General features: G+C 40.3%; 1 long non-coding RNA gene across 1 annotated transcript in view; it reads left to right on the top strand.

Moving 5' to 3' along the window:
* The first annotated feature begins 3,019 nt into the window (after positions 1-3,019).
* LOC114646279 (uncharacterized) overlaps positions 3,020-24,596 on the top strand; it is a 30,963-nt gene continuing 9,386 nt past the window's right edge. The window contains exon 1 of the long non-coding RNA XR_003715304.2: positions 3,020-3,094. This is a non-coding gene — a long non-coding RNA (uncharacterized LOC114646279). The remainder of the gene's footprint in view (positions 3,095-24,596) is intronic.

Below are 24,596 nucleotides of genomic sequence, written 5' to 3'. Positions count from 1 at the left end.
GAATGTGTGATCGCCATACAGAGACTGATCAGGCTGGGAATCAGATTTGGGACCTGGAAACTGTCTCTCTGTTTTATCAGCATTAAAACTTGTGTTATCATGGCACACATAAATTTGGTCAATTGTAACTCTTGTCAACCTTTCTGAGGAGACATACAGGTAAGAATTTCAATTTACCAGGTACACTTTGTACTATGCACATGACAACAGACTTAAACCTGAACTTGGGTATAGCATGGTAGCAAAGTGGTTAGTACTACTCTCTCACAATTTTATGAAGCTCGGCTTCTTTCTGTTTGTCTGAAGTTTAAATGTTCTAACCAGATCTTGGTGTGATTTCCTCTTACACCCCAAAGACCTGTACGATTTCAAAATGTATTGTCTTCTCATTTTCATGTCATACATCTTACCTGAAACATTCACCCCCCCCCCCCCCCCCCCCCCCCCCCCCCCCCCCCCCCCACCCCTACAATTCATTCAAGATGTGCCCTTTATGCCTGGTTTGATTTAAATGTAGTATGCCTGCAGTGCATGGTTATCATTGTATTTTAATGAGTTTCCTAAAGGATTTTCAGTCATTCCCATAACCCAGATGGCATCCCTAAAAATGGTTGTTTCAAGAGTTAACAGGTTTGTGTATGTGTCCTACACAGGGTTGGTTCCTGCATTGTGTCCACTGATGATAAGCCCCAGATCCCATAACACTGAAAACCAAGACAACTGTCTCCATGAAAACACTGAATGGTTCAGGACAGTATGTACCTAAGTTTCAGTCTCACCTGAACCAACATCTTTCACTCTGCTGTTCTTTCATTTTGTTGCTTATTGCTTCTAGTGCTTCAACATTTTCCACTTAGCACATCTGTAGATCTTGTCTGTGTGTGCCTTTACTCTGCTATTTAAAAGCCCACCTGCTCCTGCAAAAGTATTTAAACTACTCTGCAAAGTGCTTGGAACACAGACTTGCTCAAGGAAACATGTTTGATCCAAGGCAGGAAATGAACCAGAAGCTTTGTTCTGTATATTGCAATACTTGCATAACTGATGGACTAATTGATATGGGAAACCTGGTTGGTAGCACTGTTATCTCACAGTACCTAGACCCTCACTAAAGCAGACTGGGTGAGCCTTCTGTGTGGAGTTTAAATTCTCTCCTACTGTTTGCCTGAGTTTTCTCTTGAAAGGAATTCTAACCAATACTGCTAGTAAGACCTGTCAATGAGGGTGCATACATGCCCTTTAATAATCCTGGTTGTTCACAGAAACCTGGTTTCAAAAATGCCATGTATATCCTTTGCCCGGTTAAAAAAACTGAACATTGGTCTCTGAGAAACTGGGTTAACAGATGTAAACTTCTCCGCAAGTAATCCAGTCATGTGTTCATGTAAACCTTTAACAGCATTGCAGCTAAGGATTTCAAAGCCTGTGTTATGTCTTTGCTTCTCACAACATCCACAAAGGTAACTTTCCCGAGGCAAATGCTTGGGTGATCACATTATTCCTTCTCCTGCTTGAAGTAATGTTTCTCAATATTTTAGAAATTGATAAATTTATGTTGAGGTGCTGAACGTGAAGTGCTTACACAGTAGCACAATCTTGGGAGACAAAGGCTCCATGCTGTAGTTTTCAGATTCACAGCAATGTTTAATCTCTTTTTAAGCTCATTTTTATGAAAATGGAACATTTCACCAAAAGAAGAACTCCATAAATGGACTTGCTTATGTAAACAGGAGTTTTTAAGAAAGCAGGTAACAAGTAGTGCGCCTGGGCTCCTGTTTCAATAGCAAAACAGAAACAGACATAAGCATCAGAAACATTGTGAGCCCCTATGCTCCTGGGGCACCTGGCCAGTGCCCATATGTTAAGACAGCCCTGGGTATTTGCCTTCACAGGATTACTTACTTTATGCCAATTTAGTGTGTGCATGTAAACGAAATTAATCTAAATTGGACTAATACATGTAACTGTGACCTCAAGTAGACTGGCATCTCTATCAGGATTAATCCTTCCTTCCTCCTGATTCTACTTTTACATAAGTCTCTGATTACAGTGACCCTGATCTGGAAAATAATTAAGAAAATGGATGGACATTTGATCAACTGATTTTATGACATACAGGTAAAAAAAATCCCTATAACCCCTTCCCCATCTGATTAATCAGTTTAAGCATCAATTAAGTTTGACTGTAAAAAGGGCTTTTCACGGAGGCCTGTCACACTGCACACCACATGGTAATTAGCCTCCAGAATCACTGGAGGCATGGGAGTAAACCACTAATTATATTTTAAATTATTGAGTAACCTTATTAATCTATCCATTCTCTTGATCATTTCAGCATGACAAATTCTGTCTCAGCAACATTAAGCGCAAGGCAGAAACCAATGCGTATGTCGCAAGTTTATCGCTAGGCATATCCGCGCACAAGTCTACAATAATTATAGATGATAATAAACTTTACAGCCGTATTACAGTGGTTTAAAATTCTGTGTTGATAAATGACCGCAAAACTGTCTGCAATTGTGAATTTCCCATTGGGATTAATAAAGTATCTATCTATCTATCTATCTAATCCCGTTACCTCTCCCTTCTGCTAACAGGTGTCACTCGCCCAACACCACCATACAGTCCACCGCATTAGCAATATGTACGTCAGTTGTCTAACCAATTCCTTTAAATTCAGACTATTTTTATTTTTTTTACAATACTGGAAACTGATATGCAATAACATCGGGTGTACTAAAATAAAACTACAGACTCTCCGGATATTTCAGACGACGCACCACGTTTATCTACAGAATATCTATATAGTCCAACCGTCAAGTTTCATATCCATTTAATGCATGTTCGGAGTCGTAGCATCTGTAAGCCTGTAACACTTAACAGAGAGTCGTACAATCAAAACTTCCGTACGACTGAACAATGCCAAACTGAAATTCACTCGCAACATGTGCGCATGTGCTTATTTGAGTGCATGCGCATAAGCCTGTTGAAGCCAAAACCTGTGAATGCGCATGCCTTTACGAGTACAACTACATGAGCGAACGAAATTTTGAGCGGCTTTTCGAAGTGAGGAGGAACTGAAAGCACTGTAAAGGTATTACTTCTCCAATGAGCTGTTTAAAAAACAATAGTCTAAATTTGTCTACTATTCCTAGTTGTACATTATACTGTTTTTATATCTCAAATATCTATCTCCCTTTATATTAGAATTGTATATTCTCATTAAGCCTTGCCCAGAAACGCCATGTAGACTTCAAAAATATTGTAACCCGGCCATGAACTTGAAGTAAAACCTGCTGAGTAGAGTAACAGGAGACAACCTTACTCATGAAGCTGATCTGCTCATGTTATTGGCTTCTGCTACCGGCCGGACGTTAATTAGATGAGGTTTCTTCGGTTGAATGATGAAATTATTCACTGATTTAAAACGAAGACCCTCAATAGTTGCAGCTAACTACACAAAATCATTAGGTAAGGTGGCTTGTGAAAATATAAAAGTAAAACAGGAAAAAAAAATAACTTGGAATGTTTTACACTAGAAACATTTGGCATTTTGCCAAGTAAAATGGAAATGACGTTTGTGCGTTGAAAATATAATAATAATTCTTTGCATTTATATAGCGCTTTTCTCAGTACTCAAAGCGCTTAGCAATTGAAAAAGATACAAGGGCACAGGAGTGTTTTAACTCAGATCTAGAAGGGCCACAGTAACTTTAGTTTTTGATCGAGGTTCTTTTTAAATTGGTAACTGGTTACTGCTGCTCTTGCTCTTGGGGCATCTTACGTCTGTCTTTATTTTAATTAACTCTCATTTGAAGATACACCATCTTTTAGTTTTTCCTTCATCAATAGCCAAACAATAATGAGATACAAAGAGAGCCATCAGATGCTGTGCCAACTTGGGGTTCTCAAACTTTGTTCCTAGTGGATCATCTTTTTTTGTTTTGTTTTTTGCTGCCACCAGTTTTATTAATTTGAAGAAATTAGTTGCTGTTAGTGAATCCTGTTGTTCCATTTTTTGGATTGTTAATGCGATTTCAGACATTTCAAAAACTCTTGGTTTTCTTTTTTCTAAGGTCACCATCAACGTGTTTCTCAGATCTTAATTTTTTTGTTTTTCAATTATTTTATTATTGAAAGTATTGTATGATGGACATACAAGTGCAAATGGGATAAGATTGCTCGGTCATTTGTTGGCACACATTTTATCTCATTATTGTTTGGCTGCTGGGAACAATTAAGGTGTATGCATCTTACATAGTAAGTAGCTTTAAAGCAAAAGAATTTGGTTCTGTGAAGAAAGAACCCAGAAAGAAAACCTGCAGTTACTTTGGCCTGGTCAGTTTGATGCTTGTTTTCGAAGGGAGAAACACTTTGGTGGAAAAAAAGACATCCTTAAATTCATGCAGTTTATCCTTTTTCAGTTTATGTTTTTTAAAATTGCTGCTGTAAAGGAGGGAAGTATAGCCGACTGGTTTATGTGTTGGAGAGAAAAATCTCAACCCTTGATACCAATCTCTATTACTTATTGATCTACATATTCTTCCAGACGATCAAATGGTATGATATTCTTTAAACCCGCCTAAGCAGATTTAGGGTCATGGAAAGGCAATGCCTATCTTTACAGTTCCAGTTTAAAGGCAGAAACCAGCTTTGGAGAAAGGTCAATACATGTAACACTCAAAGTCACCAATTAACATAGCACACATGTCTTTAGGATTTGGATGGACTTTCAGTTGGAGAACAACCCAGGCAGAGTCCACACAGACAGTAGTAGAACTTAAGATTTGTAACCAGAACACTGGATTTATTAAACCGCAGAGCCTACCATCTAACCCTCATTCAACCTACACTGTAATGCATCCTATGTCTACTAGCTAAGTAAAGAACAAAACAATTTTACAGGTCTCATTTTGAAAAGGTTAAATATTTGTTAAACCTCTATAAAAGATAACACTATTAAAAAGCCTTAAAAGAAAGCTTAGTCACACATGTTAAGATTTGATTTTTTTGGGTCCGTTATTTCCTGGGAATAAATCAGGCAAGAAGGATGGCCATAGACCTGTCGTTGAGTTTGAGAGATGTTCATTACTAGTTTCTTTGCGCCACGCATGATATCAATCATCAGACTGTTAAATAGTCATTTGGAGAACTCTCATGTTCTGCTTGAAAGAGAAGCTACTGGTCTTCATTGCAACCAGTGTCTAAACCAGGTATTAGTTCCTACTCTGAAGTAATACCACTCCATATTAAGCCTTAATCTGTTAACTCAAAAAAACATTGGGTGTCTGCAGCCACATCACCCCTTCTCCCTTTTAGAGACAATTGTATACATTTTAGTAGTTGATTTCTGTTTGTATCCAATGAGCACAAAAGCTGTGTATGACCAATTCCAAATGGCTATGCACAAGTTAGATGTGCTCAGCTGGAACTAACAGAAACCCTTAAGGCTAGCACCATAATTATGTCCTGTGTGTCTAAAAACTTCATTGTTTATGAAGTAAAAAAGTGTGTCTGATTAGCTACCCTTTATGAGATCAGTGAAATGAGTAATTCAAGTAATCCCCACCAGACTGGAAAAGTATAACATCCTGCCAAATTATTGAATGCTTATTTTTTTCTAACTTTTTTCAGTTTCTGTGAAATGTGCACCGTGTTCACTTCACCTTGCATCTTTTAAGTTTAAAGCTCAACTTCAAAGCCACATAAGGGTATTGTTTTTATCTCTTTGTTGATTTCCATATGCCTAACTGCAGCTTTTGAAAAGAAAACCGCTGTACAGCAAAAAAAAGAAAAATGTTTCCTAGTTAGTGCTTGCTAAAGGGTCACACTTTTACATGGGCCCTTTCTTTATTAAAGATAGACTGCTAAAATCATTGTTTATTAAGATATATAGTCATATAACAGCCACTAGAGGGGAGCATAGTTCAGTTTTTCCATCAAACTTTGCAATACTGCGGCTTAGTAATACTTCTACTTTTTGATTTAAATGAATGACTGTCTGAAATTGACTGCTTTAGTGGACTGTTGGTTAAAAGATGTTTTAAAATGGGATTGAGTATACCAATGAAGAAAACATGGCAACAATGAAATTTCTCTGGCTCTATATACATTTACATCAAAGAGGGTTTTTTTTTCTTCATTCTATCAAGAACACAATGTATAAACAAACATACACCAGCATTAAACCACTGAAAGATAAAGTGAATAACACTGATATTTTATTGCAATGGCACCTGTCAAGAGGTGGGATATATTATACAGCAAGTGAACAATCAGTTCTTGAAATTGATGCGTTGGAAGCAGGGAAAATGTGCATACTTCAAGATCTGACTGACTTTGACAAGGGCCAAATTGTGATGGCTAGACGATTGGTTCAGAGCATCTCCAAAATGGCAGGTGTTGTGGGGTGTTCCCAATATGCAACAGTTAGTCCTACCAAAAGTGGTCCGAGGAAAGACAACAGGTGAACCAGCAACAGAGTCAGGGGTTCCCAAGACTCATTGATGCACGTGGTGAGCAAAAGCTAACCCATCTGGTCTGGTCCCACAGAAGAACTAGTGCTGTAACAAATTGCTAAAAAACGTAATGCTGTGCATTGTGTTAGAGTGCCCATGCTTACCCCTGTCCAACACCCCAAACCTCCTACAATGACCATGTGAGCATTAGAACAGGACCATGGAGCCATTGAAAAAGGTGGCCTGGTCTGACGAATCCCGTTTTCTTTTACACTATGTAGACGGCCAGGTGTGTGTGCATCATTTACCTGGGTAAGAGATGGTAGCAGAATGAACATTTGGAAGAAGGCAAGCCAGTGGAGACAGTGTGATGCTATGTGCAGTGTTCTACTGTGAAGCCTTGGGTCCCGGCATATATGTTGATGTTACTTTAAAATGTGCCACCTACCTAAAGATTATTGCAGACCATATACATCACATCATGACACCAGTATTCCCTAATGGCAGTGGCCTCTTTCAGTATCCCTGCCACAATACAATTGTTTAGGAATGGTTTAATGAACATGACAAAGAGTTCAAGTATTGACTTGGCCTCAAAATTCCTCAGATCTCAGTTTAATCTAACATCTGTGGGATGTGTTAGAAAAACAAGTTTGAGCTTTGGAGGCCCCACCTCATAACTTACAGGACTTAAAGTATTTGCTGTTAACGTCTTGGTGCCAGATATCACAGGACACCTTCAGAGTTCTTGTGGAGTCCAAGAGAGCTTTTTTTGGCAGCACGAAGGGGACCTACACAATATCAGGCACATGATATTAATGTTGTGGCTGACCAATGTAGATAGAAACAAACAGATTCATACAGGGAAGTATTGAAAAGTACACACACACACACACGAAAAAACTGACTCTTCTCCATTGACCTGCCTGCATGGAACCTCTGTCTTCTGCAGGACAGCCACAACCACAAGGAGTGTGATTTAGTAGGTTAGTAATAACTATAAAACACATTAATTTCACACTACTTACTGACTGCATGAAACTCAACATGCACTTTGGCATAACCTTCCAGTGTTACAACTTTAGAAAATGGTAAAATTTTAAAATGCCTTGTTACTGTATTAACTGTGCAAAGTTACTGAGCAAAATACAGATTTCCTGTTTGTTGCCTTGTTGTCAGGGATACTCTAGCTAAGTCATTGTACCTCTAAAAGACAATTTCAATGTTTGAGTTCATGATGTTTTTGTACTCCCTGAATTGTGGGACACAGTTGAAAGACATAATGTGTAAAAAGACAGGCAGAAATACAGAGGAGGTCTAACATCTCTACTAGTGAGCAACTCTCTTTCTATTCTGACTGACTTGCGGAAACCCAAGTAAGAAAAAGAAAAGCAGAACTGGTGGTCACTAGTCATTGAAAACAACTATTTCCTCAATGAATTTAAGTCAGCTGTAATAGAGTGAGATGTCTGCATAGATCTAGTTCGATAAGGAGAGACTAAAGCAAAGTGAAAAAAATACTAAACAATAACGGAAAAGGTTGACATTGAAAATACAAGCATCTACAGTGTAATGCATAACATGTGAAAGTACAGAATGCCAAAAAATTAACTAATAACTTTTTATAAGCAGAACAAGAACAAACCAGAATTAAAAAGGAAAAGGTATTGCAATAAGTACAAAAGAAAACAGCAGTGGCTTCAGTTTTACAGAATTTTCAGTAAAAACTGGGAGACCACAACTGTTTTTGGAAGTGGTTTTGGGGCATCTGTAGACAGTCATTTAGTTGGCACTTGTACATCAGACTGTGGTTAAAAAAAAAACTAACTGAGGACTATAAACAGATATTTTCAGACAAAATGCTGCAGAAGCCCAAAATAGAAAGTCACTGCATCAGCATTTCGTACCTTGTACTTTTTTCCTACCCACAGTAGAATGTTTACTTTTGATTTTGTCAAGTTCTTAATATTTACTGCTGTTGTATATTTGCTTTTGTAAAAAAAATGATCTCTTTCATGTGAACATGTAAAGAAAAATGTTCATTTTTGCTAGCAATATTTGAAGCAAACATGAAGGTGCATTATTGCTAATACTTGGACAGCACAGGGTAGTCCTTAGTGTTTTGTTTTTTTTTTTTTTAATTTTGTAGAACTTCCCTCTACTATGTTCCAGTCCATGTAAATGTCTTACAATGGATAATTTAACTTAACCCAATGTTGTGCATTGTGAGGTGCTCCTTGTTATTGTACTGTTGTAGTTCGTCGTTTTTTACGTTAAACTTATTTAACCATTCCAGATTGCTGCTTAGTGATTTGTTTTTTCATTTTTCATATCATTATAAGTAAACTCTAATGATTGTGGTTTGTGACAATCCTAGGAGATCAGCAGCTATGGAAATACTGAAAACAGCTGATCTGATGCTAACAGTCTTTGCACAGTTGAAATCACTGAAATTCCTGACCTGTGTCTGCATGATTTTTATACATTGCACTGTTGCCACATGATTGGCTGATTAGGTGAACAGGTCTCCCTAATGATTTGCTTAGTGAGTGTATATTTTATCACATACAGTGAGAAAAATGTATGCCCCTATATCTTTCCATTTACAAGCAAACAATCTATTTTTCTGTTCATTTGAATTATAGCAGAGGATTATTCCATTAACACAGTGGTTTTCAAGTTCAGTCCTGGGAACTCCCATATGGCTGCAGGTTTTCATCGCAACCAGATTCTGCTTGTTAACTGGACTCTGTCCTTAATTAAGCCAGCTAGTTTCCAGTTTGTTTTGTACCAATTCGCTTAGAGCAAGACTTTAAGTGTGTCATATTGATAAGAATGAATTATTTCTGTTTTTTAATATATATTTTTTGATGTTCTGGTTATTTAACCTATTATTTACTAATAAGCACTAATGGTGAAAATAGTTATCCATTAGCATTCTGCGTTACTTGCACTAATGTATCTGCTCAGCTCATCATTAGTTGTCAGTAGTCAAATACAATTCCTTTGGAATTTGCTCTCTTAAAAGTGAATTAAAAAGAAAGCAAGAAAACAACAAAACATTCACTGACATAGCAAAAAATAAAAAATTTTCTTGCGTCAACCTCATATTACTGTACTTTTCTGAAGTCAGCTAATTAAATAAGATCAATAAAAGGTAAAATAACTCACTGATTGTTAAACTGGATGGCACAAAACCTACAGCCATTTGGGCCCCCAGGGCTGAACTTGAGATTTATAGGAAATACAACAAAACCTTCCATTAGCTACTGTATATAGCTAAATAAAAACTAACATTCTAGTCTAGTTAAGCAAATACTTGTATGATGTGAATTTGACGCTATATAGCGCCCGACCCGGCACAGATTCACACTGAGGCACGTGTAAAAAGACACAGGATTTTATTTTTCTTCAGCTGGAGGGCACGTCTTCCCCGTGAACCCTCCAGCCACAACACAGTCCCAAAAGCACTTAATATACACAGACCAAACTCTCTTCCTCTGGCACCACCACTCCTCCCAGGCAACCTCGTCCTCTTCCTCCCGATTCTGGCCCAGAGTGGTGGTTGCCGGTCCTTTTTATAGCCCACCCGGAAGTGTTCCAGGTGCTTGACCACCTGGTTCCAATTGCACTTCCGGGTGGGGCTGAAGAGTTGTCCAGCTGGGCTGTGGAATCCATTCTGCACCCCCAGGCGGCCAGCTCCCTACCGGGCTGATGAGGACTCCATCTCCCATGGAGCCCTGCGGGAGGTTGAGCCATCACCGCCGGCCAGGGAGGCTGGCACCAAGCATCCCGGGGGAGGTACTGAGCTGGCCATGGTTGCTCCCCCGGAACATATGCAGCAGGGGTGTCCCGCCACAATGAATTTAACATTAACTTACTAGGACTGGCTCTTGCACTGAGATTATTAGTTGTACTATTATTTACAAGATCTTGTTTGTAAAAACTCAGATTTATGATATTACGAGATGTATTGACAGCTGTAAGTTAGTAATATAACATGGTTAATAGTGTTTAGTGAAAAGTAGCATTTAATGGACAAGTCAATTAAAATTTCATATGTCACAGACAAGTCACTTTTTAATTTTCAAAATTTCTGCCTCATTTCTTACAATTACTTAAACTTTAAGTGTGCCTTTAAAAACTCAAACATGCCAATTGAATGTCAATTCATTATCTAATAGAAGCAGACTGTGTTTTGTTATTTTGAAAGTATGAATACTTTTATATGTTGTAGCATTTTATGGTAACTCTATGGTAACTCATTGGTATTCATGAGTGAGGTGGAGCCTTCAACCAAAAACACAATGGTTCACAAAAGCTGTAAAGCAGTTGTAGAACAAACTTAAATTGGACCTTTGCTCAAATCATGTGATAATGATGACTATATAAATTGGTCATGAAACAGTGACACAAATAGTGAAATTGATGCATGGCTGAACTGCCATGATATGTCTGGTGAGTTCGGTTACATGAAGCTTCACTGTGGTATGATTGTTGCTGTATGGCAAAAAGGCAAACTAACTGTGATCAAGTGAAAGGACAAGAAAGTTGTTAATCTCTAAGCGCTGTTCAAAATGCAGTTACTGGCGTTCATTTGAGGGAAAATGTGAAAGTCACTAAGCCTTGAGCTGTGGTAGCCTACAGTAACACAATGAGCATGTTAATCCTGCAGATGAGGCAATGATATTCTACCCCCTCATTGTGCAAGCACCAGAAAAAAATGTAATAAAAGTGCACAAAAAACATACTTCTACTGTCCAGATTGTGACGTTGCATTGAAGAACGTGTACTAAATCTGCATCAGTACAGCAGTGGACATTAGGCATATCTTCCCTACTGTATTTATGTTGATGTTTTGATATTTATATGTTTCTTTTACACATACATTTTTTGGAATGAATGTAGGATATATAGTAACTGTTTTGTCACTGTTTTAGACAGGTTACTTGTAGAGACAGCCACTTAGTTTGTTTCAAGTTTTAATTGACAGAATGGTAGATCTATAAAATGCAGAGTATGACTGCAAGAACACTCTTTCAATGTGAGAACTGCAGTATGTATAGTTTCTTTTTTTTCCTCCATTCATCCTAACTACACAGCTTTGTCAACCACGAGGAGCTAAAATTTAGAACAGCTTGTGCTGCTAACTGAATGACTGGTCATATCATTAAGCTGTCAAAGCATGCACAAAATATTTTTTTCTAAACTCAAGGTATATTTGAACAAAATTAGCAATTCCTGTAGCCTTTTATTTAAGATTGTTGCTGATGAAAGGCCACAACATGTAAAAAGAAGGAGTCAGGGTAACAACATAGTGGGCAAGACATAATTCTGAGATCAAGAAAATGAATGAGTCTGTGTAGAATTATCATTAAAGCGCATTAACCAAGTGGCACAGCTTAACTTATCACTTAATGTAATAGTTAATGTTTGCAGTAGTCTTACAAACTCAAAAAATAGAAAACATGTCAAATATAGATAAGCAAATCAGTATTTGCTTAGAAAAATCAGTGACCAAAGATCCATCTGTTGAGTAGGCCAATACCACACAAACACTTGGTAGCAGACATGAAGCTGTCAGTATTACATTAATGCAAATAAGGATAATAGATAACACATTTTTCAAGTATTTTGTAAGCAGCATAAGTGGAGAGAGGGTGCACAATTAGGGGATATCAATGAAGATATGACTAAAAGGAGACAATGTTGACAAAAACTGTTATACAACTCTAAATGTGAGTATGAGGGGACACAGGTTTACTGTGAAGCCTCTTTGTGACACCTGCTTTACTCTCGAGTATATGCATGCTTTTAGAGTGAAGAGGTGTCGTATGAAACGTAGAAATGGGGCATTTGTAAACTTAAGTTTCAGTGTCTGTGCTTCTATAAGTAGAGACTTTATTTCTTCCAGTGTCTGTGGCTTCAGTATAAACCATATTTATGGTTTGGCTGTTTCAGTATTTTTTTTTCTTGATTCACCATGCAAGGGCTTGATGCTGATTTTTATTTTAGCACAAAGGCCTTTTCTTGATGAGAAAATTTTAGATTATGTTTACTTATGTTTGAGAAGCACTGCTTTAACTGACTTCCATACAGCAGACATATTTTGGCATGCTGGTGGTTCTGTGGGATTTTTCAATCCCTAATGTTCACCTCCCAGCTGGATTTGAACAATTCACTTGGATTACAAGACAGAAATGCAACCACAGAGCTAAAAGAGACCTTTACCATTCGTGTTACAGCCTGTACAGTGTATGTATATGTATGTATGTGTGTGTGTGTGTAAATATATATATATATATATATATATATATATATATATAATATATATTGTCAGAGATGGCTGGGGGGGCGACCGAGCCAGGAGGACCGGAGGAGGGCTTACGCCTTACCCAGACCATGTGCGGGCGACTGCCCTGGTACCTTTGGGGGGCCACGGGTACAGAGCTTTGAAGCTCAACCCTGTAGGGGCCCATGGTCACCGCCAGGGGGCACCCCTATGCCTTTGGAGCCCTGGACCTCAGCACTTCTACCACACCCGGAAGTGCTGGGGGGAAGAGGAGCAGGGACACCCGGAGTGCTTCCGGGGATGCAGCTGGCACTTCCGCCACACTGGGGCGTGTCGGTGGAAGATTGCCAGAACACACCTGGAGCACATCCGGGGGAATATAAAGGGGGCCACCTCTCTTCATATTGTGACTAGAGTCGGGTGGAAGAAGGACAAAGTCTGGCGGAGAGAGAAGGAGGCAGCGGCCTGAAGAAGGAAAAGGCATTGTGTTATGGCCAGGACTTTGGGGACTATTGAGCACTTGTGTAAATATGGAGCACCAAAATAAACATGTGTGGGGTGATTCAAACGTGTCTGCCAGCCTGTGTCCGGGTCATGTTCCACAATATATATATTTATATATTTTCACGCTTGGGTCACAGATTTGCACAGAAACACAGGAGGTTGTAGAGACAGGAACTTTATTCAAACACTGCAAACAAACATTTGTCTCTTTTTCAAAAGTTTAAACGTGCTCCATGACAAGACAGAGATGACAGTTCTTTCTCACAATTAAAAGAATGCAAACATATCTTCCTCTTCAAAGGAGTACACGTCAGGAGCAGAGAATGTCAGAGAGAGAGACAGAGAGAGAAAAGCAATCAATTAAAAACCAATACAGTGCATCCAGAGAGTATTCACAGCGCATCACTTTTTCCACATTTTGTTATGTTACAGCCTTATTCCAAAATGGATTAAATTCATTTTTTTCCTCAGAATTTTGCACACAACACCCCATAAAAAATTGAGCTCAGGTGCATCCTGTTTCCCCTGATCATCCTTGAGATGTTTCTGCAGCTTCATTGGAGTCCACCTGTGGTAAATTCAGTTGATTGGACATGATTTGGAAAGGCACACACCTGTCTATATAAGGTCCCACAGTTGACAGTTCATGCTAGAGCACAAACCAAGCATGAATTCAAAAGGAATTGTCTGTAGACCTCCGAGACAGGATTGTCTCGAGGCACAAATCTGGGGAAGGTTACAGAAAAATTTCTGCTGCTTTGAAGGTCCCAATGAGCACAGTGGCCTCCATCATCCGTAAGTGGAAGAAGTTCGAAACCACCAGGACTCTTCCTAGAGCTCTAAACTGAGCGATCGGGTGAGAAGGACCTTAGTCAGGGAGTTGACCAAGAACCCGATGGTCACTCTGTCAGAGCTCCAGAGGTCCTCTGTGGAGAGAGGAGAACCTTCCAGAAGGACAACCATCTCTGCAGCAATCCACCAATCAGGCCTGTATGGTAGAGTGGCCAGACGGAAGCCACTCCTTAGTAAAAGGCACAAAGCAGCCCGCCTGGAGTTTGCCAAAAGGCACCTGAAGGACTCTCAGACCATGAGAGAGAAAATTCTCTGGTCTGATGAGACAAAGATTGAACTCTTTGGTGTGAATGCCAGGTGTCACGTTTGGAGAAACCAGGCACCGCTCATCACCAGGCCAATACCATCCCTACAGTGAAGCATGGTGGTGGCAGCATCATGCTGTGGGGATGTTTTTTCAGCAGCAGGAACTTGGAGACTAGTCAGGATAAAGGGAAAGATGACTGCAGCAATGTACAGAGACATCCTGGATGACAACCTGCTCCAGAGCGCTCTTGACCTCAGACTGGGGCGATGGTTCATCTTTCAGCAGGACAACGACCCTAAGCACACAGCCAAGATATCAAAGGAGTGGCTTCAGGACAACTCTGTGAATGTCCTTGAGTGGCCCAGCCAGAGCCCAGACTTGAATCCGATTGAACATCTCTGGAGAGATCTTAAAATGGCTGTGCACCGACGCTTCCCATCCAACCTGATGGAGCTTGAGATGTGCTGCAAAGAGGAATGGGTGAAACTGGCCAAGGATAGGTGTGCCAAGCTTGTGGCATCATATTGAAAAAGACTTGAGGCTGTAATTGCTGCCAAAGGTGCATCGACAAAGTATTGAACAAAGGCTGTGAATACTTATGTACATGTGATTTCTCAGTTTTTTTTTTTTTTAATAAATTTGCAAAAACCTCAAGTAAACTTTTTTCACGTTGTCATTATGGGGTGTTGTGTGTAGAATTCTGAGGGAAAAAAATGAATTTAATCCATTTTGGAATAAGGCTGTAACATAACAAAATGTGGAAAAAGTGATGCGCTGTGAATACTGTCCGGATGCACTTTAAGTGCTATTTGGGCTTTTAAGTATGTGAAGTACCGCGCGTGAAGCATATCGCGTGACAGAGCTGCAAGTAAGGGAGCAATGTGAAGGTAGTCTTTCAGCGTCCATATTCTCTAGGGGTGGAATCAGCCCCCTTGCTCACACCCCCTCCGTCAGCTTTATTCACATTCTCGTGAATTAAGCGACTCTCCAAATCAGGTTCAAATAGACGTGACAGGATATCAGCATTAACGTGTTCAGAGCCGGGTTGATGCCTGACAGTAAAACTATAAGGTTGCCAGCTCAAAAACCATCTCATGAGACAAAGAGTTTGTATATTTCTGACGGTATAACCATTGAAGTGGAGCGTGATCTGTTACTAATGTGAAATTTCGACCCCATAAATAATAATGAAGCACTTCCACAGCCCATTTAATAGCCAAGCATTCTTTCTCAATAGTTGAATAATTTCGGTCCCTAGGAAGCAATTTCCTACTCAAAAATGTCATAGGGTGCTCTTCCCCATCAAAAACTTGGGACAGGACGGCGCCTTCTGTAGAATAAAATCCTTAGAGAAGTTGGGATTCTGCAAAACCCGACAAGAAGACAAAGCAGTTTTCAAATCAAAAAAGGAACGTTCACAACCTTCTGTCCATAAAACAGGGCGGTTTTTCCTGCCTCTAGTAAGATCTGAAAGAGGAGCAGCCCTATTTGCAAAGTCAGGGATGAATCGTCTGTAATAACCAGCAAGCCCCAGAAAAGCACAAACTTGTTTCTGCGTTTCTGGACGTAGGTAAGCAAGCATCTCTTCCATTTTTCTAAATTGTGGGCTGAGTAAACCCCTGCCTGTTGAATAACCCAGATAATGAGTCTCAGACATACCCAACTTACACTTCTTAGGGTTAGCTGTCAAGCCAGCCTGTCTCAAGCTTTCAAGGACAGCCTGGAGATGTTCTAAATGCGTTTGCCAATCATTGCTGAAAATCACGACATCATCGAGGTACGCGCTGGAATATTCGGAATGAGGGCGCAAGATCTGATCCATCATACGCTGGAAAGTTAGAGGAGCGCCATGAAGAACAAACGGGAATCTTGTAAATTCATAAAGTCCGTCAGGAGTCGAAAATGCTGTTTTCTCACAACTGCCAGCCTCAAGAGGCACCTGCCAGTAACCTTTCGTGAGATCTAGCATAGAGATATAGGTCGCCTGACCCAGTTTTTCCAACAGCTCGTCAACACGGGGCATTGGATAAGCATCGAATTTAGAGACCTCATTCAAGCACCTGAAATCGATACAGAAGCGAACCAAACCGTCTTGTTTTGGGACTAATACAAAGGTTACTTCCTGAGTCCAATAATGCCGAGATCTCACGGCCCCCCAACTTCACCGAGATCTTTAAGCCATCCTTTTTTATCCGAAGAATAAGGAACATGGGAGCAACAAACCTTGGCCAGACCAATTTCCATAGATTGAGCAGGAGGTAGGTGAAATTCCCTCACCAAGTGGGCCGGGTTGATCACACCGGAAGCATCTTCGTTAAGTTCCACTGCTGAAATATCCATGGCGACGTCCACAGCCTCCTGCCTCCCCAGATGTGGCCACTACATCAACAACTGGATTCCCTGGAGGCCTTCCTGAAGAAACCTGATTTTCAAGTTTTACAACTTGTTAATGCTCTAACCTCCATTCAAAGCGACAAACGTTTCCTGAGCGATCCCTTGGAGGCTGAAAAACAGGATAAAGGGCAGCAAATCCACCACTTTTTCTCCAAGCAGTTAGAGAACCCTCCAAACGTTTGGCTATGATCGTCAACGACTCTACATCATGACGAAGAAATTCATCTCGGAGAACTGCAGGTATCCCTGCCAGCAGTATATTCATGACAACCTTTTCCGCAACACGCTCCATCACGTTTCCTTCAAACCAGCAATGAACTTTATGAATTAAATTTTGTATTTGCGCACAAACAGGGCCGTCCATGTTCAGTTTCCAATCATGAAGCACAAAACCTTTAGACAAAAAGCTTGTAGTTTTATGTAAAACAACCTGCCGCTTCAAGAAATCATAATCATCGAGTTTATCAAGAGGCACATTCCGTAAGACAAGTAAGGCATCCCCAGACAAAAAAGGGGTGATGATAACAGCCCAGTTTCATTTATCCCATCCCATCAAAGTCGCCACATGCTCAAAAGCTAAAAGAAACATCTCTGGGTCCTCAGAAGGCCCCATCTGCATCAGCACATCCTCCTCCAGGTCGGGAGGAAGTGGGACATTTTGAACAATTTGAAACAACTCCTCTGCGTTCATCTGTGCAACCACTTCTAGCACCACTTGTCACGCTAGGGTCACAGATTTGTATAGAAACAGAGGAGGCTGTAGAGACAGGAACTTTATTCAAACACTGCAAACAAACATTTGTCTCTTTTTCAAAAGTTTAAACAGCTCTATGACACGACAGAGTTCCGTCTCACAATTAAAAGAATGCAAACATATCTTCCTCTTCAAAGGAAACCCCCTCTTAAACGGTGATACAATGGGAAACAAATACAGTAATCCCTCGCTATATCGCGCTTCGCCTTTCGCAGCTTCACTCCATCGCGGATTTTATATGTAAGCATATTTAAATATATATCGCGGATTTTTCGCTGCTTCGCGGGTTTCTGCGGACAATGGGTCTTTTAATTTCTGGTACATGCTTCCTCAGTTGGTTTGCCCAGTTGATTTCATACAAGGGACGCTATTGGCAGATGGCTGAGAAGCTACCCAGCTTACTTTTCTCTTTCTCTTGCGCTGACTTTCTCTGATCCTGACGTAGGGGGATTGAGCAGGGGGGCTGTTCGCACACCTAGACGATACGGACGCTCGTCTAAAAATGCTGAAAGATTATCTTCACGTTGCTATCTTTTGTGCAGCTGCTTCCTGAAACGACATGCTGCACGGTGCTTCGCATACTTAAAAGCTCGAAGGGCACGTATTGATTTTTGCTTGCTTGTTTTTCTCTGTCTCTCTCTTTCTGTGCTCTTGACGGAGGGGGTGTGAGCTGCCGCCTTCAACAGCTTTGTGCCGCGGTGCTTCACATACTTAAAAGCTAAACAGCCCTATTGATTTTCCTCTGCCTTTATGACAGTCTCTGCTCCTGACTCCTTTGAAGAGGAAGATATGTTTGCATTCTTTTAATTGTGAGACGGAACTGTCATCTCTGTCTTGTCATGGAGCACGGTTTAAACTTTTGAAAAAGAGACAAATGTTTGTTTGCAGTGTTTGAATAACGTTCCTGTCTCTCTACAACCTCCTGTGTTTCTGCGCAAATCTGTAACCCAAGCGTGACAATATAAAAATAACCATATAAACATATGGTTTCTACTTCGCGGATTTTCTTATTTCGCGGGTGGCTCTGGAACGCAACCCCCGCGATGGAGGAGGGATTACTCTGTTTTTTTTTTTTTTTTTTTTCTTTTAAAACCTCTTCTTTGCTCAATCAGCTGCTGGATTGCTGCAGCTGCCGTGCTGCATGATCTGCATCTCGCTTGACACTTCAAATATTTAAAAGCCTGTACAGCAGCTGTCCTACTCTTTGTCTTGTATTTTCGGCCCCGGGTGTGGTTAAATCTCTTGGCACCAAGTCTTGTCTCGCAGGATGTCAGTTCTTGATATTTTTTAGTTTATAATTTAAAAACAGAATAAGAATCTGAAAATCTAACGACATCACATTAGAGTTCGATAAATTCTGAAAAGAATGATAACAAGCATATATATGTAGGTTTTAAAATAAGCCCGATTTAAAGCGTGACAAAAAAGTGACATTAAAAAGTCACATAAAATTACTGCACAAAATCGTTGCACTTTTAGGCTTAGGATTTTATATATCGAGAATAGATATATAATATATACAGTATATGTGTATATGTAAATTGTGAATGAGCACCTAAATTTGTATCAATGATGCTGATAAAATCAAACTAAAATAATAAAAGCTAAAAAAAATCTAAATTTAAGCCAAAGTTTACTTAATTTAGACGTCAAGTAGTAGCATATTGCAAAAATAGCATGAGATAAATCTCAGGTGAAAGCAATATCCCCTTTTCTTGTTAACCATATAGTTTATAATATGGATCCTACTCCACTGGGTCCTTGAGCAAGACTCTTAGCCTGATAAAAAAGATTGCTCTGGGGTGCTGCACAATGGCTGACCCTGTGCTCTGACATCCAAAGGTCATGTGAAAAGGCAATTTCCATCAGGGATTAATATAGTATGTCACATCATTTCAATTTTTATCATCACTTCATTTTTTTAATTTCATATCTCTCTCTGTGCTACACAAATTTGAAAAGGCCACCAGTCTTCCCTACATTGTTCCATTTCACATTCAAAAATATTTACACTATAGTTATCTTGCAAATATCATTCAGCAGGGCCATGTTACATAAACAAGTGATCTTTGTAAGAGGTATAATCAGAATGTTTTGGGACTGACTCGATATGTTTAAAATATAGTATCACAGCAAGATGCAAGTTGCTGTTGAATGTTCAGTTATTAGTTATTTAATATATCACCTGCTCATCTTCAGTTCATCTGAATTAGCCCTGTGAACTGCTTTTCAGAAAACTATTTTCACTTATTATGCAAATATTTATATACTGTATACTGACATTAACCAGGTTTGACAAGCTAACAACATGATTATTTTGGTGAATCAAAAGAAGGAAGTACATTTCCTTGATAGCTACTCTAACTGCTATGTGAGATTTACAGTTACACTTTAATAGTTAATTTCAATGTATTAATTTACCCCTTTACAAAATCTGCATGATACTGAATGAAATACCGTATTATCGCTTCATCAGCTACTTATAGCTACCATAATATCTTTATAAAGCATGTTTATGGAAAAGCAATGTTTTTTTTGTTTAGTGTTATTGTATTTACAGTATAAACTGTTTATACAATATGATATGGAATGTTCTTAATAGAAAGTCTTTCTGCATTTCCTTTGACAGCCAACATCCAACTGTTTTTTTTTTTAATACTGACACCAAGTTGTGTTTTTTTGAATAGTTGAATCTGAGAGTACATGCATATTTTCTCTAAATCCCCAAACACATCTTTTCTGAAAACCACATCATTTGATATTTTACAGCTTTCATTTGGTGGTATTTATTAATTTGGACTTTGACTGATACTTACATTTTGGTAATTCCCTTACAAACTCTGCATATACTTTTGCAACAAGTTCTTGCAAAAGTACTAAAAAATTGTGGGGGTTTCCTTCAGGAATGACAGAATTTCATTCAGTTTGAACTGTGTGTGTCCTGCGGTGGGTTGGCACCCTGCCCGGGATTGGTTCCTGCCTTGTGCCCTGTGTTGGCTGGGATTGGCTCCAGCAGACCCCCGTGACCCTGTGTTCGGATTTAGCGGGTTGGAAAATGGATGGATGGATGGACATACATTCAGGTTAACTGCCAACTTTAAAGTGTCCTATAATGCTTAGACATGAATGAGTATATAATGACTATGACTGAAGATTTTTTTTTTTTTTTACTGAGGACTGCAGCTCTGGTTGTCAGTTAGCTATGTGGGCTCTACAGTACGAAATCAAAATGTTTCATTGAAATGACACTAAATTATTAGGCTTACAAATAGAACATACATGTTTACCTGGTAATGATACCGTATATAAATATTTGTTTAATAATTACTATTAGATCACTTCTTTATAAAAGATACCAAACAAGGTGGAGATGAGACATAATCGGTTAAATTGTTACAAAGGGACCTGGACAGCATACAGGCTTGGGCAGATTCGTGACAGATAAGATTTCATGCAAGTAAAAATTTGAAAACACAATGGGGGGGCTAAAACTTGAAAATACCCCTTTTAAGATGGGTCTAGAAGTCATAGTGGACTCATAACTATGTACATCAAAACAGTGTACAGAATTAGGGCAAATGTCGCAGAAATGTTAGAAAAGTATTTCTTCACACAAAGAATGAGAGACGTGAATACAATACCAAGTAGTGTAGTAGAGAGTAGGTCTTTAGGGACCTTCAAATCTCAACTTCAGAACCTAGGTGAATAGGACTGATCAACTTGTTGGCTGAATTCCCTGTTCTCAGTAGAATTGTACAAAGAGAAACTAGAATACCATTTTACTATTATTAGGAATAAAATCAACCACCAACCCTGTTTCTTTCATCATTAAAAATACCCTTTACAATTTACTTGAAAAAATTTCTAAATAAAATTAACTTTTCATAAATAGCAATATTAGGGAACTTTCTGATTGATGCTTTCTAGGTAATTTTTTTATGGTCAGGTGATAGGTGAGTGAAGGCACAATGACGTTTTGATTGCACATTAATTGTCCAGAAGGAAGTATGCTCATACTATATAATGAGGGTAAGTAGTTACTACTTAATTTGGTACTAAGTTGATACCAAAATTCCGAAAACATCATAGTACTAGCTTTTTCTTACAGTACCACTAGTACTAATGAAAGTCAATACTGCACTCATGTATGATTGGAAGTAGATGACTGTAGCCAAAGATTTGAAGTTTGCCACTCTCATCTGTGAATTTTATTCCTTATTACATTATTTTACTTAAGACTGGTTACTGAGGTCATGAACAGACACAGCTGAAGCATTTATGCCACATAAGCCTGCTGACAGATAAAATACATTTAAGCAATGTAAGCAAGCTGTCAAGGAGAGTGCAAAGCAGAGATAAAAAGAAACAAATAGAAGTAACTCAGGCAGGCTATTAGAAGAAAGTAGGTGAACCCAGTTTCTGTGTGCTATTTAAAATTGAACTGCGCCAGCAAGAGATTGTATCCCATGTTTGTAGTACTAGGGTGTTGTACTGTATTAGCCATTATGGATATAGTGAGAAGCAAAGCAAAATGCCACCTTTTATCTTAGATTTACTGCTGGACCACTCACTAGGGAAGGATAAAATATTTTATATATATACTGTATATATATATATATATATAGTGATAAGAAGTCACAAAACAAGTATAAAGAGTTGGGGATTGGCCCCTTATATTGGTAGGAACAGGTAGCAATTTGGTCAAAAACTGTTTAAATGCAGGTATTCGACAAAGTACAGAAGGTTTGAAGGTGCTTTTATACAAAAATGGTTGCTGATTAATTAGGGAGGAAGTGATGTCATCCGGGGAGGACAAGATTGGCATCATCATCGGAAGCCGGAAGTGATGACATCAAAGGGAGACCGGAAGTGATGTCATCTATGGGAGCCGGAAGTGACGGGGAGAATGGAATAGTGGATGGACAGCCATTTTCTGGAATGTGAAGTGGTGAATGCTTATTTGTCTTCTTTGGTTCTGAAAAGTTAGGGAAAGAAATATCAATACCATCAAACAACCCTTCATCCTTTACACCTTCACTCACCTCTGGGTTTGTTGACAGTCTCCCAGTCTCCTAAGCGCTCGTGTGTGACTATATATATATATATATATATATATATATATATATATGGTTGAAATAGTTTACTGTCAAATAAATGCAAAGAGTACACGACACGTGTTTCGCCCTCATTCTGGGCTCATCAGGTGTACACACTCCACTGCACTCCCTCTCGGGAATCGAACCTCGGACATCAGCACCAGAGGCGATGCCCCTAATGTTGCGCCACGGCGTGTGGTTCGTTTATTTGACAGCATGTAGATCGGGGTAATTACATTCACGGCATTCGTAGTCTGTGTCACAATCTGATTGTATGGGTGGTTTTATTTTGGGGATCTCCTGCTTACTCTGGAGCTTGTGCACAGCTTGGGTCTCTCTGTTGGAAAAAGAGAGCCCCTTTGCTGTTTGCACGCCCGTTGACCTACGTTTAGTCGGAGGCAGCGTCATCAGCCCGCATCGCTCCGGGTGACAGCACTTTTCAGCTGTACCGGTTCGATTGGCGCTTCCCCCGCCCTTTCTCTTACCACCGTTAACTCACTTATATCGTGGTTCGGGGTCTTGAGGTCCGCATCTCTCCGAGAGGCCGTCTCGTACAGCTGCCCCGGTTTGATCGGTCCTTCCCACGACCACTCGGTTACCGTTCCACACTCCCTTGTAGGGCATGCAGTGCTTTGGCACCCGCTACTTATTAACTGCGGGGCCGGATCACACTGTGTCCCTTTATACTGTACGGTACTGGTTGGACTTACCTGTACCGCCACATCAATCAAGACCGGGGCTTCTTGGACTAATCTCCGCAGGTATTCCTCGATTCCTTTCAGCGGCGCTTCGGCTGTCACTCCCAGCTCCTCGACCTGTTTCTTCAATCCGATCAGGCCCTGTAAGAAACTATGCACAGGCTCGAGCAACCTCACGATCTCCCGTAGTCCAATAAAGTCATTTAAATCGGTCAGAGGCAGGCTAAAATCTTCAATTGCCTTACTTTCCGGCCGGGAGCCAATGGGCACGTCCACTCCTGGCACGTGTCCGGCTGGGCTTCGTGGAGGCTCTTGGGAATTTGAGTCTCACATTTTAGATGGCCGGGGCGCTGCTACCGGCCGGGAGCCAATGGGCACGTCCGTTGTCAGCACATGCTCGATTGGGTCGCACAAAGGCTCTTGGGAATTGGAGTCTTTACAGGGACGGGTGGCCGCTACCGGCCGACTGTGATCTGCCTTTTCTAATTTAACGGCAGACCATTCAGTCACATCCCGCTCCTGTTTATCATTTTTTATATTCGGCGCTGCTTCGCTCGCCTCCCCCTTCCCCTTCAGGGAGCTCGATTCCGTCGGGGAAATGACGACCTCACCTATACACCGCTGTTGACCTTCTCCTTCCCATAATCCGTCTGGGGAGATCACGTGCCCAGTTTCGGTGAATGGAAGGTGACCCTCATGGTCATATGATCAGTTGTAGTCCTTTAGGTGTTCCCAGCCTGCTCCGGGATAGTCCACGTGACTATTGTCGTCAAATAGGATTCCCTGGTGTCGACTCCTAGATGGGCTAGACTCCTCGTCATCGCCGCCATCTTGCCTAGGTGGGAAGTATGTTTCCGACTCCTCGTCAGAATCAAGAAGACAGGCCTGCTGAAAAATAATTAAAGGAAGGTCCCGGCGCATTGGACGTTTTTTCGGCACATACCACTGAACCTTGACCGTGTTCTCCTAGTTTATAGAGGTAGTCCTGCGTGTCCGACATCCGACAGCCCTCCCGCTGCCGTAATGCTCGGGTCCTCTCGGCATCAATCATGGCCTTGTCTTCCTCGCTTCCCGTCAGGAATGTCCACAGCTTTTTGGCCTCTGTTAGGGTCTGCACCCATTGGGTATGCCTATTCTTTTTTCCGGATTTCTTCCCCATTGTAATCCGAAGTAATTTAAGGCTCACTGTCGCAGCGCTCTTGTAATAGTGTGGCCTTTCTACCTCCGTGCTCGTGACCGGTACCGTATTAGGGTTTACTGCCAACACAAATTTTGTTTTAAAACAGGTCCTCTGCCAAACC

The sequence above is a fragment of the Erpetoichthys calabaricus genome, chromosome 2, assembly GCF_900747795.2.
Source record: "Erpetoichthys calabaricus chromosome 2, fErpCal1.3, whole genome shotgun sequence".
In the NCBI taxonomy this organism is placed as follows: Eukaryota; Metazoa; Chordata; class Cladistia; order Polypteriformes; family Polypteridae; genus Erpetoichthys; species Erpetoichthys calabaricus.
The sequence above is the reverse complement of the archived record's forward strand: the minus strand, read 5'-3'. Positions and strand labels throughout refer to the sequence as shown.